At 19.8% G+C, this 16252-nt stretch overlaps 1 long non-coding RNA gene across 3 annotated transcripts in view; it reads right to left on the bottom strand.

Annotated features, from left to right (window-relative positions):
• Window positions 1–16252, bottom strand: part of LOC147658760 (uncharacterized) — a 28205-nt gene continuing 11953 nt past the window's right edge. The window contains exons 5-9 of one of the 3 annotated variants that reach the window (XR_015292123.1): window positions 8607–8740; window positions 5208–5381; window positions 4944–5108; window positions 496–562; window positions 1–177 (exon numbers count right to left, since the gene is read on the bottom strand). This is a non-coding gene — a long non-coding RNA (uncharacterized LOC147658760). Of the gene's footprint in view, window positions 178–495; window positions 563–4943; window positions 5109–5207; window positions 5709–8606; window positions 8741–16252 lie in introns of those variants that run through there. The other 2 variants (XR_015292120.1, XR_015292114.1) reach the window with 2 other exon arrangements.

Here is a 16252-nt window from a genome sequence, read left to right as displayed (position 1 = left end):
TATATCAAAATTGTCAATGTTTATTCTTTTCTATTTTCTGCACAAAAAATTATAAAATTACAGAAAATTTACATTTTTAATAGAACTTAAATATATTCAAATATAATAAATGATATTTGATAAATTTTCATGTTTTCCCAAAGGTGATTTGATATTAGTAGGTTATGCCTCTTCCTCCTATAATGAAAAATAAAGTAATAAAAAATTAGAAATCTAATCATTATATATGTTTCTTCTTCTATAAACAAAAATATAAAAAATAAAAAAAAATTTAATTACAATTATTGAAGCTATTAAATTAGATTATGAAATTTTTAAAAAATAAAAAATAAAATACATTGAATAATATTGATTTAAAAGTTCTTAATTTAAAATATTAAATAACGATATTTACTAAAATTTTATTATATTATTTAATTAAAATTTTTCTATCTAATTCTTTTTTTAGTACTTTGAAATATATTTAAAATTAATTTTTAGAAATAAATGTCTTACCAATTGATTTAAAAATCAACAAGGATTAGTGGATCAATATTTTCTTTTATTCCAATAAGAGCTTGGGCTGAAATATTACAAAATAATTTTTGATAATTAATTTTATTATTATAATTATAAATTTGTGTCTAAAAAAAAATAATTAATGATTTATAACTTATTCTATCCATTTCAAAAATATATCATTGATGTTTACAAGTTTTATATGTCAATTTTAGTAACTTCTTATATATCAATAACTATTTGTATCTGGATCAATAGATTATAGAAATAATGTTTCTTTTGGATAATGCAATTCTATATTTAGATTTGATAATAATCACATAATGTGAAATCCTATCTCTTATTATATATATCTGTAATATGTTATAATATATAATATTGAAACATGTCTATAATTTTATGAAACTATACCAAAACATAATTATAAAATTAAAAGATAAGTAAAAAAATATAATTTATTAAAAATATATTTTTGTTCTTACATCACATTCGAGGTCACATTGCATAAAGAATTTTTTGAAAATTCGTTTTCACAAGATGTTTGAAGTTCGACAACAAATCGAAATATGTCGAGCGACGTGCAATCATGAATCAATCATCGATTATCCGAAAACAAAATATTTTCTATCTTAAACGTAATATCAAAATAAATATAAAAACATTTTATTCTCTAAAGAGACAGAATTATTGTAAAAAACATTTTTAGCTTTGAATCGAATGCTAAATAAACACATTTAAAGAGAATATGAAAATATGTACAAATATGATTGATAACAATTTTTTCTAATTTTTATTTCTTAATTACTTTATATATGATTAAAAAGCAAAAGAAGTAAAACTTACAATAATTATTGTCTTCTATTCCAATAAATTTTACCATATTTGCACGAAAGTCGTAATGCATAACCTATTACACCTTTGAAATCATTCCATTAATTATCTAATCATCATTATTTAATTAAAAGATAGTCTGCACAAATATAAATAGAAATCAGAACCATAAAACCAATTTTACATTGAATAATGTTAAAATAAAACAATAACTAAATTCAAATCCGACTTCGAACGTTTTTAATCCAGATTATTGATAACAGAAAATAAATTTAATTTCAATGAAATAGTATTTGTAAAAAATGATTTAATATAAACATATTATATTAAAAAAGAACTAATAATCTAAAAATTAAATTCAATAAATATCGAATTTTACAAATTTCTAAATTTATATAACTATATCGAAGTAACACAATTCCTCTCTATGATTTTTGACAATATACTAATGCCATGCACACTGACTCATCTAAATATTGAACTTCAGCGATTTCCCGATTGTTTGAAATGATTTTTTATTCATTTAGTCACGTGAAAATTGAAATATAACTATATTAATAATAATAATGAATAATTAATAATAAATTTTAAAAACAAAATAAGAAATTCATAAAAATTAAATACATAATAAGTAAAACATAAGAAAAGCATAAAATTATATAAAACTGAATAAAAATTATATACTGAAATACTACAAGAATTGTTTCAATGAGCTTTAATATAGCAAAAATTAAAATATTGATTTCATCATATCATATATTTGTGATTATTTCCGATTGACAATTTTAATTTATGATTATTTTTAATATTAATGAATAATATTTAAAATATTTTAATATAATTTAAAAATTAAAAATCAATAAAATCAGATTTAATTTGTATTTGTAATACAAAGAATATATTAATTTTTAAATAAATATATTATTGTAATATATTAATTATATTTATATAATATAAATTATATAATATAAATTAATAGCAAAAATCTAATAATAATTGAATTGAATTATAATAAAAAATATCATTTTTCATAAGATGAATAGATACATTCAAATCCAATCATTATTACTTTACATCGCATCACAACTTCAGAAAAAAAAAACCATGATTTAAGAATCATTTTCTCAATCAAATTTTTGTAAGAGACACATCTAGTTCAATTTTTAATTTTACCTAAATTTAATTCTTAATTTGTTTTAATTTTTAACTTTTAATACTATTTCATTTCTAACTTTAATTTTTAATTTAATTAATAAATTTTTGATTTTATATTTAAATTTTTTATTTATTTATTATTAACTTTTATTTATTAACTTTTAAAATTTATATTATATAATTTTAATTTATTCTGTAATTTTTAATTTTATTTTAACTTGTTATTTAATTTTTAATTAAATTTAACATTTAAATTTAATTTTATTTAGTATTTAAATTATGATTTACCATTCAACGATTAATTTTATTTTAATTTAATTTATAATAATAATCTATTATTTAACTTTTATTTCAATATAATTTTTAATTTCATTTCATTTCTAACTATTAATTTAAAAAAAAAACTTTTAATTTTTAATTTAATTTGATTTTAAATTTCTAATTTCTTATTCGCATCCATTACTATAAAATTGTGGTCCTAGTTGTAATTTTTATAACATAAAAGTTATCAATTATAATATTTGTCTTATTATATGCAATATAATATACAATTATAAAAATATATTCCTATATTTCTAGTAGTATATAGTTTAATTTTTAATTCTATGATTTTATGAAAATTTACATGATATTTAAGAACATTAGGGTCCAAACTTTTTTCATGACTTTCACAACAAAACACAATGTAGTAGATTGTAAAATGAATATTGTCATTTCATTAGAAACTGTGGTATTTAATAACAATTGAACAAATATATGATAATTTGGACCTTTATCTCCAACTCTTCTACAGAAAAAACTTGAACAAATCTGCCCATAATAAATTTACATATGCTTCACAATTTTCATTTTTCATCAGATTCTTCTTGAAATATTCTTCTTCTGCATCATAGTATTTGTTTTTATGCAACACAAAGCATGAGATCCATTATAAGTTCTACATTTTGGAATATTTTATTATAATTTAATTCCATGTAATGTAGCTTTATCTAAGTCAAAGACTAGTTTCCTCAAAAAGTAACTCCTCATTAGACGTAGTAAATAATATTAATCTTAATTAGTAATAAAGAGAATTAAATGTTATTATGGAATAAAATATATATATTAAAAATAGATTATTATTATAATTATTATTATTATTATTATAATGAATGTTTATTAATATATTTAATCATAAAAATTATTATAAGTTTAAATATTTCTATATTATAATTTTTAATTATATCATATAATTTTTAAAAAAATGTTAAAAATAACAAAACTATGAAAATTAATATGGATACAAATTATATGTGACATTTATATTTATTTATTTTTTAAAATCCTATTATATAAATAATTGTTAATTTTATAATAATAATAATAATAAATATTTGTTCAATGTTTGTAAAAATATTGAAAAGAAAAATAATTAAATTATTTACACTTTTACATTTTCAAATTAAGAATAAAGAAATAATACATAAGAGAATTAAAACATTTTGCTTAACTAAAATACTTATTAAAATATTACTATTTATTTATCTCAAACGATTGATATTTCTTTTTTATTTTTTTTAATGCCAAATTTTAAACTTTTATAGGACAGTTATAATCTTTTCATATAGCTTATAATCATTAAGGTTATGTATTTATTCATATAGCTTATAATCATTAAGGTTACGTATTTATTCATATTTATATTGTATTTTTAAATATATTTTTAATGTATTAACTGTATTTTGAGTATCGTACAATTAGATTGTCACGCGGACTGTCTCGCAATAATTTTTTTAAAGATAAGATTCGAGAACTTATCAAATAAATTGATTGGATCCAGAAATTGGATTTAATTTCGTTCGATTTTTATGATGATTGCACAATGCAAAGCAATCGAATTTTATGTAATTTATTAATATTATAAATCTATTCGACAAACTTCTCTTTTCTAGATTCAAATTCAAAATGGAAAAAGAAAAAATTAAGCCATTATGAAAGTTGATTAATCGCAATGATACATTCCAAATTGTCAAATCAATAACAAAATATAATACGGCATTCTCATACAAAAGGAAAAAATTACTCAATAAAAAATATCAACCGTAAACAAGATTCATTCTAACAAACTGGCACTAAACTTCTTGTACAAACAAGCAAGATTTAGAAAATATTTTCTTCAAAATTCATTTAGATTCAGCAATCCAAATTAAATAATATTATGATACATATAAGATACAGTAAATGTATTCATTCTCATATCATTATAAAATCACTAAATATTATTTTCTTTGATAAATTATATTTATGTAATTAAGAAAATAAAAAAAAGAATTCGAATTCGTATATTTAAACAAATATTTTTTCAGATAGATTTTTCTTGACATTGCTTACAATATATTAATTTCATCTTCCGATGAAAAGTATCGAACAGTTTTTTTTTTTTTTTGAATCCGTCATGGAAAATAAAGATTTTTACTCACCTTATAAATTGTATTCATAGTCAACATATAAATATTCATTAGTCAACTGATTACAGACTTCTCTAAAAATTTTTGGGTGGCTGCACATTTTCATTTATTATATTCTAAATCTCGATTATCAATGATGGTGGAAATACTTTTATTGTTTTGTCATCATCTTGCCAACTAGAGAATGTCAAATTAACGATTTGGAATTTTTCTTGTTTCTTCGAATTGAAACAATTGCAGATAAATTATAGAGAATAAATTGAAATTTCTACTTACAATTTTTTTATATAAAATAATCACTTCCTTCATTAAACTGATAAAATATATTGCAAAAACTATTTCACATAGAATTTCCTGGATTCATTTTTTTACTATCAATGGTTGCGAGAAGCAAAAAATTCTTCAAGCAAATGATAAAAAATTTCTCGTTTCTATGATGATGCCATATTTCTAAAAAGTTTTGAAATACCATGTTGAAAAATTTAGGTTATTTAGCACTAACATCACGAAATATGATGTACAGGAAAATCATATGAAATGGAATAAAATGTTAAAAAATATTTTTTCTGATACTGCAAATATCTGTATGTTTTTTTTTTAAATGATGCAGCTGATAAGGATTAATAACATAACATTCAATAATTTTTTTAAATGATTTAAGGTAAAAAAATTTGTTAATTTTTTTTTAATAACATTACTTATTAATTTTCCGTTATTTAAATTAAAATAAAATCTAATTATAATTATTTGAAACATTTTGTTTATTCAGGAATAGATAAAGAATCATAACATATATATGACATAATTTATTCATATCATATATAGTCGATGATGTAAATTATAATAAATAAATTTTTTTATTAAAATTATTATTCTGAATCAAAAAAATATATCTCAACTATATTTATACAAATATAATAGTAAAAAAAATTATATAGAGTTTACACTAATAAAAAATAAATTAAATAAAAAATAATAAATAATAATAAATTTATTTTATTCGTTAATTATTGTTTTAAAATTAGTTTTTAAACTAAATTTATTACCACTTGTTTAAAACAATATAAAATTTTATTATAGTTTTTAAAATAATTGAATTTAAAATAATTGAATAGTGATTTATATAAAAAAAAATAAATTTTAAAAATTTAAATATTAGTTAATAATTAATTCTATAACAATTAATAAATTTGGAAATTAAATTAAATAAAAATAAATTTAAGTACTAGCAAAAGCGGTTAAACTTAATTTATAAATTAATTTATTTCAATAAATTAATATAAAAATATTTTTTAATAATTAAATTTATTAATTTTGAAATTTTGAATTAATTTATAGTTATAAATTAATAGTAGTAAATTAATAGTTATTAATCAATTTAATTAATTAATGAAATACTTTAATTAAAGACTATTATTAGATATCCTATTATAGAAAAATTAAAAAATTTATTAAATTATTAAATTGTTAAATGTAAATCATTATTTATAAAATTAAATAATATAGCTGCTTGTTCTAATTAGAGAAATACTTAACTTATATTTATGTATTTTTGTTTTATTAATTTTAATAGTTTAAAGTTATCAATATTTCATTAAATTTAAATCAAATCAAAATGTAGTATACTTAGGTTAGTTCAATTAGATTAATTCAATGAATTAAATTTTTAAATAATTTAATTTTAAAATAAATTTGAAAGAAGGTTTAGAAATAAATTAAAATAATTTTTATTTGAAAATAATTTTAAAAAATGTACAAACCATCTATCAATTTCATTTAAGTTGAAATAAGGTGTAACATATATGCAATCAAAATATTGGAAAGTGTTCTTGAATTTTATAAAATTATAATTCAATAAAAATATTTTTTTTCATCAAAAAATTAAATAATTAATTTAAAATTTTATTTATTTAAAAAATAAATATTTTTATTAGGATTTAAAATTATAATATATATTAATAAATAAATTAAAAAAATATAATATATATTAATAAATAAATATTAATAATAAATAAAAAAAATTAATAAATAAAAAATTTATAATTAATTATGGTTAAATTAATTATTTTGAAATAATTAAATATTTCATCAAGTAAAGTAATATAAATGAATAAGTTTAAATTTAAAAAAATAGAGGTAAATTTGTACTTCTTATATATCAAGATTAATTAAAATTATTTTAATAATAATTAATAATCATGAAAGTAAATGAGATAAATCTTTATATCTTTTTGTTGTTTAAATAAAATTATTAATATAAATTTAGAGATTAAATATTAAACGAATTTATTAATATCTAATTTTTTAAAAAATAAATTTTATTTAAATATAAAATTATTTAATAAAATTAATTTAAAATAATTTTATTAAATTTTACATTAAAAATTTATGGAATAAGTTATAAATTTAATAATAAAAATTTAATTAATATATTTTTAATGTATAACTACTATATCATTAAATTAGATAATTTAATACTTTTAGAACTTGGTAGATATATTATTCATTTGTTTATCAAAACATGTCCTATAGAATATAATTTTGTAAGTCAATTTGTTCCATGAATTTAAATAGCTGCAAGAATATATATATAAAGATAACGTAATAAATTGTCTTTTGAATTGTATAGAATTATATAAATGAATTAATGAAATAATTACAGAATCTAAATTAATTTAAAGGAATTTAAATTTTTAATTAAAATTCTAAAATTTAATTATAGGATGATAAGACTCTAAAATTTAATTTATTTAATTATTTAATTTTTTCAATTAATAAATAGGTAATTAAATTTAATTGGGAGAATTAATAAATTAAATGAAGTTTATTTTAATTTTTATTTAAAGATAAATATTGATTTATAATTTATAAATGAGAGAATAAATTACCTTAAGAATAACATAATATCTTTTGAAAAATCTTATTGATAAACATTTAATTATGACCTCAATATTGAATTAAGATAAAAATTAAATACAGGAGTTTATTTTTTCTTTCTTTCTTTTTTCCTCTAATTCTTTTTGCTATTAATTCTTAGATTCATTTTATTTTTTTCTCTCACCTATAGAATTCTATCTATCATTTCTTTTATTCTCATTAATACTCAATATTAATATATACTTTTATATTTTCTCTTATATTTTTCAGTTCCAGATTCTTACTATCCAAAATTATTATTCTTATTTTTAGTTATTTCCATTTTTTCTTTTTCTTTTTTTCTATCTCTTTTTTTTTCCTTTCCTAATTTTAATATATTTTTTTAATCTTCTACATCCACCTTTCTTTTTAATATATCTGTTTCTTTTTCCATTTTTCGTTTTTTTTTTTTTTTTTTTTTTTAGACTCTATCTTTTTTGAGATTGATTTTTATCTCTTTGATTTAACCTCTAATTCTTTAATTTTTTTTCTATAATGTAATTGTATCCATATCATTTTTTTTTTTAATTTATCTTCTTTTCTTTTTTACATTTTTTTTTTTTTATAAAACCACAACAATCTTAATCATTGATTATTTTTATCTAACCTCCTTTTTGGTTTTTTTTATCTTTTTTCTTTTATTCTCTTTTTCTCTTATCTTTCTCTCCTTTTTTTATGTTCTTCTTAATTTTACTTTCTGAATTTCATTTTATTCTTAAATAAAATTTTATTTTTATTAAATAAAACTTTTGTGTTTACCTCTCTTCCTTATTCGCGTGCTTAGATTTTTAGGTGTTCTTCCGTTTTTCCTTCTATGATGTAATTTTTTCGATCGACCACGAGAAGGAGCATCATTCGTCCAATAAGAAAACAAGAAAATTTCAATCTCCTATCTATATAGGGAAAAGTTAAAAAAAAAAGTACAATTTAATCTAATAAAGAGTTTGAAAAACGAGTTTCGACTATATAATAAAAGTTATTTTATAATTTTTGATTATTATTTATTTTAATAAGAATAAAACTTTTTTTTCTAAAAAAATAAATAGAGTGAATTCCCTATACTTCCCTATACTTCTATGAAGAATTTTATTATATATCACTATTTTATCGAATCTTAGGAAAATCATTTGAATTATTTGTCGATTTTCAATGAATTGCTTTAATAATTGTTTAACTATTATATTAGTTTTTGTTATATAAACTATACTATTAATATATTGTTTTGTTATTGCATGAATTTGGTTATTATATTACATTATTATCGCATAAATCTGATATCAATATGTTCATATTCTATAGTATATAATACTATATATGCTATAAATAGTATATATATAGTATAATATTTAATAATATTTAATAATAATTTAACGCATAATTTCTAAATCAGCTGTATTTGAAATCTATATTGTTCAAACATTCGCTGCAAATATAGAAATAAAAAACTGAAACTCAAGAAAGATTTTACTAAAAAATTTTTAAAATGTTTGACATCAAGCCGAATTGAATCAGTTCCTAATCATATTCTTAGAAAATATTGAATTCTTGAAATATTTCATTCTATGTGTTTGTTCACATTTAAAGGAAATTATTTCATGAAAGATGTTGTTTTTGAGTATGTTTTTTTCTCGATTTTCACATTTTCATGATATTCATGCAACGCAAAATTTTACAATAGTACAGTTTTCCATCATCATGCGTTCAAGAGTGAATAGAGAATTTAATTTATTATTGAATTAAGATAATTTAGAATAGATGTGTTGAATCTTTTCCTTCCTAAAAGCCATATTTGGATCTCGATTTTACTTTTTTCTTTGAGAAACAAAAAACTTGCATTCTCGATTAATCCTCTCATCTTGAACAAAAAAGTACAAAATATTAGTAAGGGACGAAATTATTGAAGAAATATCATGTATATAATATTCAAAGTTTAATATTAATATTTTTTTTATAGATATAAAGAGACATCTCCTATGATTTTTTAAATAGACGAAGAGAGATTAAGAATCATAGTAATCAGGTTAATTTATGAGTTTGAGTTTGCCTGAATATAAAAACTGAATCCAAAATTTTTCTCAAAAAAAAAAAAAAAAAAAAACATTAAGAAACATAATATTCTTAAATTCAATAAATAGTATAATCAAATTATATATTTTGGTTTTTTGCGCATTTCATCGAGCTGTTGCAGTACATCACTTGAATATAGAACTATTTCCCTTTTCCTAAAATTATTAGAAAATTGCAACAATTTTAATCAAAATTAAAATTAAAATAAGAATTAAAATTAAATACATATATTAAATTAAATATTTTTACATAAATATCTGTTTTTGAATATTTCTTATGAATTAATTTCATATGAACATAACTGCTAATAACTGAATAAGATCGAAGTGTATGCACAGCGAAAGAAAAGATTTTTCCGAAAAAATGAGAAAAATATTGACCGCTTTTTTCGCTGAAAATTATATTTATATTATTATTTATATATTTATATATTATATTTAATTATATTTATTATAATTATAAATATATTATTAATTTTTTTTACCAAAAATGCAATTTTTGGCAGATCGGCTGAACGGATATAGAAATCACTACATTACTCTACCTTAATCTATTTATATCTATTAATATTCGACATATGATTGTATATCGAAAAGTAACTCTTTTGGTAGAAGAGTTTTATTGAGTCTCTAAAAATATCGCTTTTTTCTCTAAAAATTATATTATTAATTTTTTTTACCAAAAATGCAATTTTTGGCAGATCGGCTGAACAGATATAGAAATCACTACATTACTCTACCTTAATCTATTTATATCTATTAATATTCGACATATGATTGTATATCGAAAAGTAACTCTTTTGGTAGAAGAGTTTTATTGAGTCTCTATAAATATTGACCGCTTTTTTCGCTAAAAATTGTATCATTATTAATTTTTTTTTTACCAAAAATGCAATTTTTGGCAGATCGGCTGAACGGATATAGAAATCACTACATTACTCTATCTTAATCTATTTATAATATTCGATATATGACTGTATATCGAAAAGTAACTCTTTTGGTAGAAGAGTTTTATTGAGTCTCTAAAAATATTGACCGCTTTTTTCGCTAAAAATTATATTAATTTTTTTTACCAAAAATGCAATTTTTGGCAGATCGGCTGAACGGATATAGAAATCACTACATTACTATGACTCTCTATCTTTTTATTGAGTCTCTAAATAGTTGATATATATGTAATAGACATTATTGTATATATTGCTTTCGCTTTATAAACTTGTACTGTGAATCTATTGTTGATATATTTTATAGAGCAATTTACATTACAATTCGATTCGAATCAATTTCTATAACATAGTGAATAACTCGAAATAGCTATCATGAAGAAAATTGAAAAATTCATAATGCATGATCATTTTTTTAGATTTATTTTTCTTTTAATAATATGCTGTAGAATATTTAATAAAATAAAACATTTTATTGGAACTTTTTATAATTAAATATTGATGTTTATAAAGATCAATTTTAACCAACATTGAACCAAATTTTTAATGATATTTTTTTCATTATTTTTCTTTAAATAAGAAATCTTATATACGTTTTGGCTCACTTAAGAAAATATGAGTGATTTCCTTAAATAATATCGGAGTACTTTTCTTTTCTCAAATATTGGAACTTCATTTGAGCAACAAAAACAATTTCATCCATATTTCTTTTATTAATACCTTCAAATTTTACAGTTTTTCTTTTTTTTTTAATTTCATTTGATTGAATTTTATACGTCAAAAATAAAAAAAGAAAAATACGACAATTATTTAAAAATAGCCTTTTTATCGATTTCAATGATTTTAAAATTAAGATTCGTCAAGATCATTATTGCGAACAACTTTTCCTTATACATACTTTCCTCTACTAACAAGTTTTTTTTAATCATTCGTTTTTAAGAAGTTATTAAAAAAAGAAAATCCGTGTAATACGAAAATATAATAAAACATTTCTCAGATGAAATTATAATATTCGATATAATTATAGTAATAAATGCTAAATAAATATAGAAATAATATCACTATTAATATAATTTCAATTATGATAATAATAATTAAAGAATTTTATATTATATTATATTTACGTCCTTCGGATTTTCGGAATATCGAAGCTTTAAGTTAGAGATAATTTTCGTATAACATAATTGAATATGAATAATAATAATTGAGTACATGTTATTACATATCAAATATGAATGATAAGATAAAAATTAAACAAAACTATAAATTTAAAAATCTTATGAATATTTGTATATAATATATCTATATCTATTTGTTAACTCTACATCAGTCAAAGTTAAAAGTTAAATTATTTCAAGATTCTAAATTTTCAATATATATATTTATACGAATTTATTAATTTAACATACAATTTTGGAATTTTTTATGTGAAAGAAAAATCGTAAAATAATATGTCTAATATGCCAAAATGAATCGATACTAATAATAGTTACTAATAATTCATAGTTCTGAAAATCATTTATTTTATCGTACAAAAATCTATATATTGAATAAAAATTTGTACGAAAATATATATAAGTTATAAAAGAAGCGATAAAAAGTTATCATTATTGAAAGATGATACATTATTACTGTCTTTCATAGAACATGTACATGATTTAAAAGAACTTGTACAAATAACGCAAAAATTTCTTATTTTATTGCTTATTTTTTTGTTGTATAATGAGATGTTTGATAAATGAATTGAAATTAAATGCTAGATATGTAATCGATGTAATTAAATTTTTGTTAATAAATAAGTAACATTATATAACATATAATTATCATTTCATGTTATTCATTTATATTTGTATTTATGTTGCTAAATATTATATTAAATTGCTAAATTACATTCATTTAATTCAATAATAGATCAAAAGTCAATCAGTGAAAAAATCAAATTGAAATAAATAAAGCTAAAATAGACAAAATATAATTAAAAACATAATACATAATCAATGAATTTTCGATGATATTGAACGTGATAAAAAAGTCTTTATTTTATTTTATTCTAATTATCTCAAAATACTAAAATACTTTTGTCAATTATTATTCATTATTGACATGCATATAATATTCTATGTAACGAAAATTATGAATATTGAAAAATAAATTATTTCGGCTACTTGTAGATTTCGAAATTGATGTTATAAAACACAAAAGAGAAAGGAGGAACATGAATATTCCTTACTACTATCATGACTATCATTTTACAAATACTTGGCAGAATTTTTATTTATGAGAATTTATGATATCATTCACTATCATGAATACATAAATGCTTTCTTTAAAATAATAGCTTTACTATACTTTGTGTCCATTAGATCATTCAAGTATTGATTAAAATCCTTATTTCGCATATACTTGTTGATAGCCTATTTCTTATATCATAATTCTTTTCATTATCGATTTACATAAAACTTTTTTATTAATAATATTTTAATGAAAAAACAAACGATTTATGTAAACATATTTTACTCAAGACAATGTTTTTAACAATATGAAGATCAAAGTATATTCCTATAAATATAACATTTACCATAAAATATAATATTATTGTATCCATTTAAAATTCGTTCTTCCATAATTAATTTACACACTTTTACATTAATTACAATTTCACATTGATTTATGATTATTTAAATCATGAAAATCAGTCTATATAATAATATTATATCATGCGATATAATATTCTTGAGAAGAGCAGAAAGCAACATGTTCGCTTTACTCCGTGACTAATTTCGATATTAAATCGATATTTTTAATTTCGATATTGTCATCTCCTATATCGCGATTCATATTGATCATTGATGTTCCATGTAGTTGTTACGCTCGCTCACAATATATAATATAATATAAATAAGCATATTATACAATTATTATAATATTGTTGCGTTCAAAATTTTTCATCATATTTATTTATTTATAAATTTGTATACTTTAGCAATTTATTTATAATTATTTATTATTATTTATAAAACGATATAATATTTTCTCAGGAAAAGAGTAGAAAGTAAGATGTTTATTCTATTTAGTATTCAGAAAATGGTTTCATTTAATTTTATTATATTGATTTTAATATCTTATTATGTTAGCATTATTAATATTATCTTCTTTAAAAAGAAAGTTGCTCCTCACGACAAGCTTTATTCTATTCGTTACTGTACTATGAAATACTTCTACTCGAAAAAAAAATTTATATGTATATCTGCATGGCCTTCTTCAAACAGCGAATCTCGATATTTGTCTTTTGTTTCAAGGAAAAGCATGTCAAAATTCTAAACAAGACGCTTATTCAAATACTTTGTTCTTTTCTTATGTTCACCAAATCTATATTCTCGTCCTTCATTTGAATCTTTTGCTTTGCATTTTTTTTTTTCTTGACATCTTTTCAGATTTCGAATGTTGGTGATGAAATTTTCCAAGATGCACTTCCGATTCACAAAAAAGATTCCTCTTATATCACAGGAATTTGAATTATTTTTAAAATGAAAGAGTTCAACTTTTTCATCGTGAATGGCACTTATCGTTTTTGGCCCACTATAAGAACGGATCTTGTTGCGAAAATATAACTTTTCTGAATCCAGATTCAAGAAGAAGGCATGCTTTAAAAAAATTCGATTTCCTCATCCAAGCCTTCTTTATCGTTTCTTTCATGAAAAGAAATCGAAAATTGTCGATAATAAGGAACTTATTTTAATTATATGCTCTAGCCTTCTGTAATGAAGAGTTAAAAGAGAATTGCTACGTGAATCCAATTTTTTTATTTTATTTATGAATTTTGTATTTCGTCAATCGACTTGCATTGACGACTTTACATTTTGCCTTTGATGAAAGTTAGATTCGACAAATTATATCTTTGCCTCATGAATTGATAGATTTTTTCTTTTTTTTCTTCATTTTCTCAATATGCATTGTAACATGCTTTTCTTTAATAGGAGCAAGTATTTTTCACAATTGGAATGCAATTCCTATTCGTACAAAATCATAGCTGGCAATATTTTATTCATACTATGAAGTACAATAGGCTAGAAAGAATAAAAAATTCTAATTATGCTTTTTGCTATTTATAGCTAGCAACGAATATTGCTAACTATTGAGGCAATGTTTTGATTAGACGTTTTAATAATCCATCTGATTGGAAGAGTAATGAAATCATTCTTGTTTTCCTGACTCCAAACAATTTCATTAGTTTTTGAAAAATTTTCAACTTGAAATTTGTTCTTTGATCAAAGTGAATTTCAAGAAATATTCTGTAGTGGCTTATAATGTATTAAATATATAAATTGTTATCAATGAACGTTCAGAATTTTAGCGAGTATTTTTTGTTTTGAAATAATAATTCAAGATATTTTATAAAATATAGCAGTGCATAGTGATTTAGTATTTTCAGAAACAGACTCAGTAAATCGAACATTACTCTTTCAAATGGCACTATAATATTATAAATCTTTAGAATTTCTGCTCTTTTTTTAGAAAAAAGAAGCTTTTTTCTTTGCTCGCAAGCTCTTCTACATCTTACCAAGAAGAGATCTAATAAAATTGTTGATGTACTTTCAATAATTTTTTTATTTGTTTCAAAATATCTGGTTCCTGCTGAATCATAATCAGCCTCTTAAAACTTCTGACATCTTTTAAAAGAGAGCATTTATAATTATCAACTTTTCACTATTTTTTGATTTCTATTTTTGAAATAATAATTCTTTTTTACGAAATCTCATATATTTCAAGGAATAGTATTTCATAATAGGCGGAAATTGCACCATGTCTTGTCAGGTTGGTTTTTTATTTTCCTCTTTCTTTTTAAAAATTTCATCTTCCATTGTTCATCAAAACATTTCAATTGAATCAGCTTTCAATTTTCTAAATCTGGAATTTCACAAATCATCCACAATATAACAAAGAAAACATTTTCTTCCTCTTTACATCTTTTTTTTCTGATGTAGACAATTTTTACAATTTATTTCAATACAAAGTCTTCTTAACATCGCCATTAAAATGTATTTTTCCTTTTCGATGCTGAACTTTCGAAGTCATATAATCAGCTATCCAATAAATTCTTGAAGGACATTAATCAACATAAAGTTGTATAGTTTATTTTTAACAAGAATTTTCATATGTAAAGATATGATGAAAATAGTTTTATTCTAGTAACCATTGTTAAGAATTCTTATTACTAAATTAATTTATATTAATAATTAATCCGTGCCTTTCCTAGTATTTTCGAGAAGTAAAAAACTTTTCTTATTTCTTTTCCTCCTGGAATTGCAAACTGATCCAACTTGATATCCATATTTAAAATAAATTTGCCATCTTCTGAAGGATACGTTAAAATAAAAGATTGCGTTTTTAAATC

This window comes from Apis florea, unplaced genomic scaffold, assembly GCF_048593485.1.
Source record: "Apis florea isolate Af1SG1 unplaced genomic scaffold, ASM4859348v1 contig_1653_pilon, whole genome shotgun sequence".
Taxonomy (NCBI): domain Eukaryota; kingdom Metazoa; phylum Arthropoda; class Insecta; order Hymenoptera; family Apidae; genus Apis; species Apis florea.
Note: the sequence above shows the minus strand (reverse complement) of the source record. Positions and strands in the feature narration are given on the sequence as shown.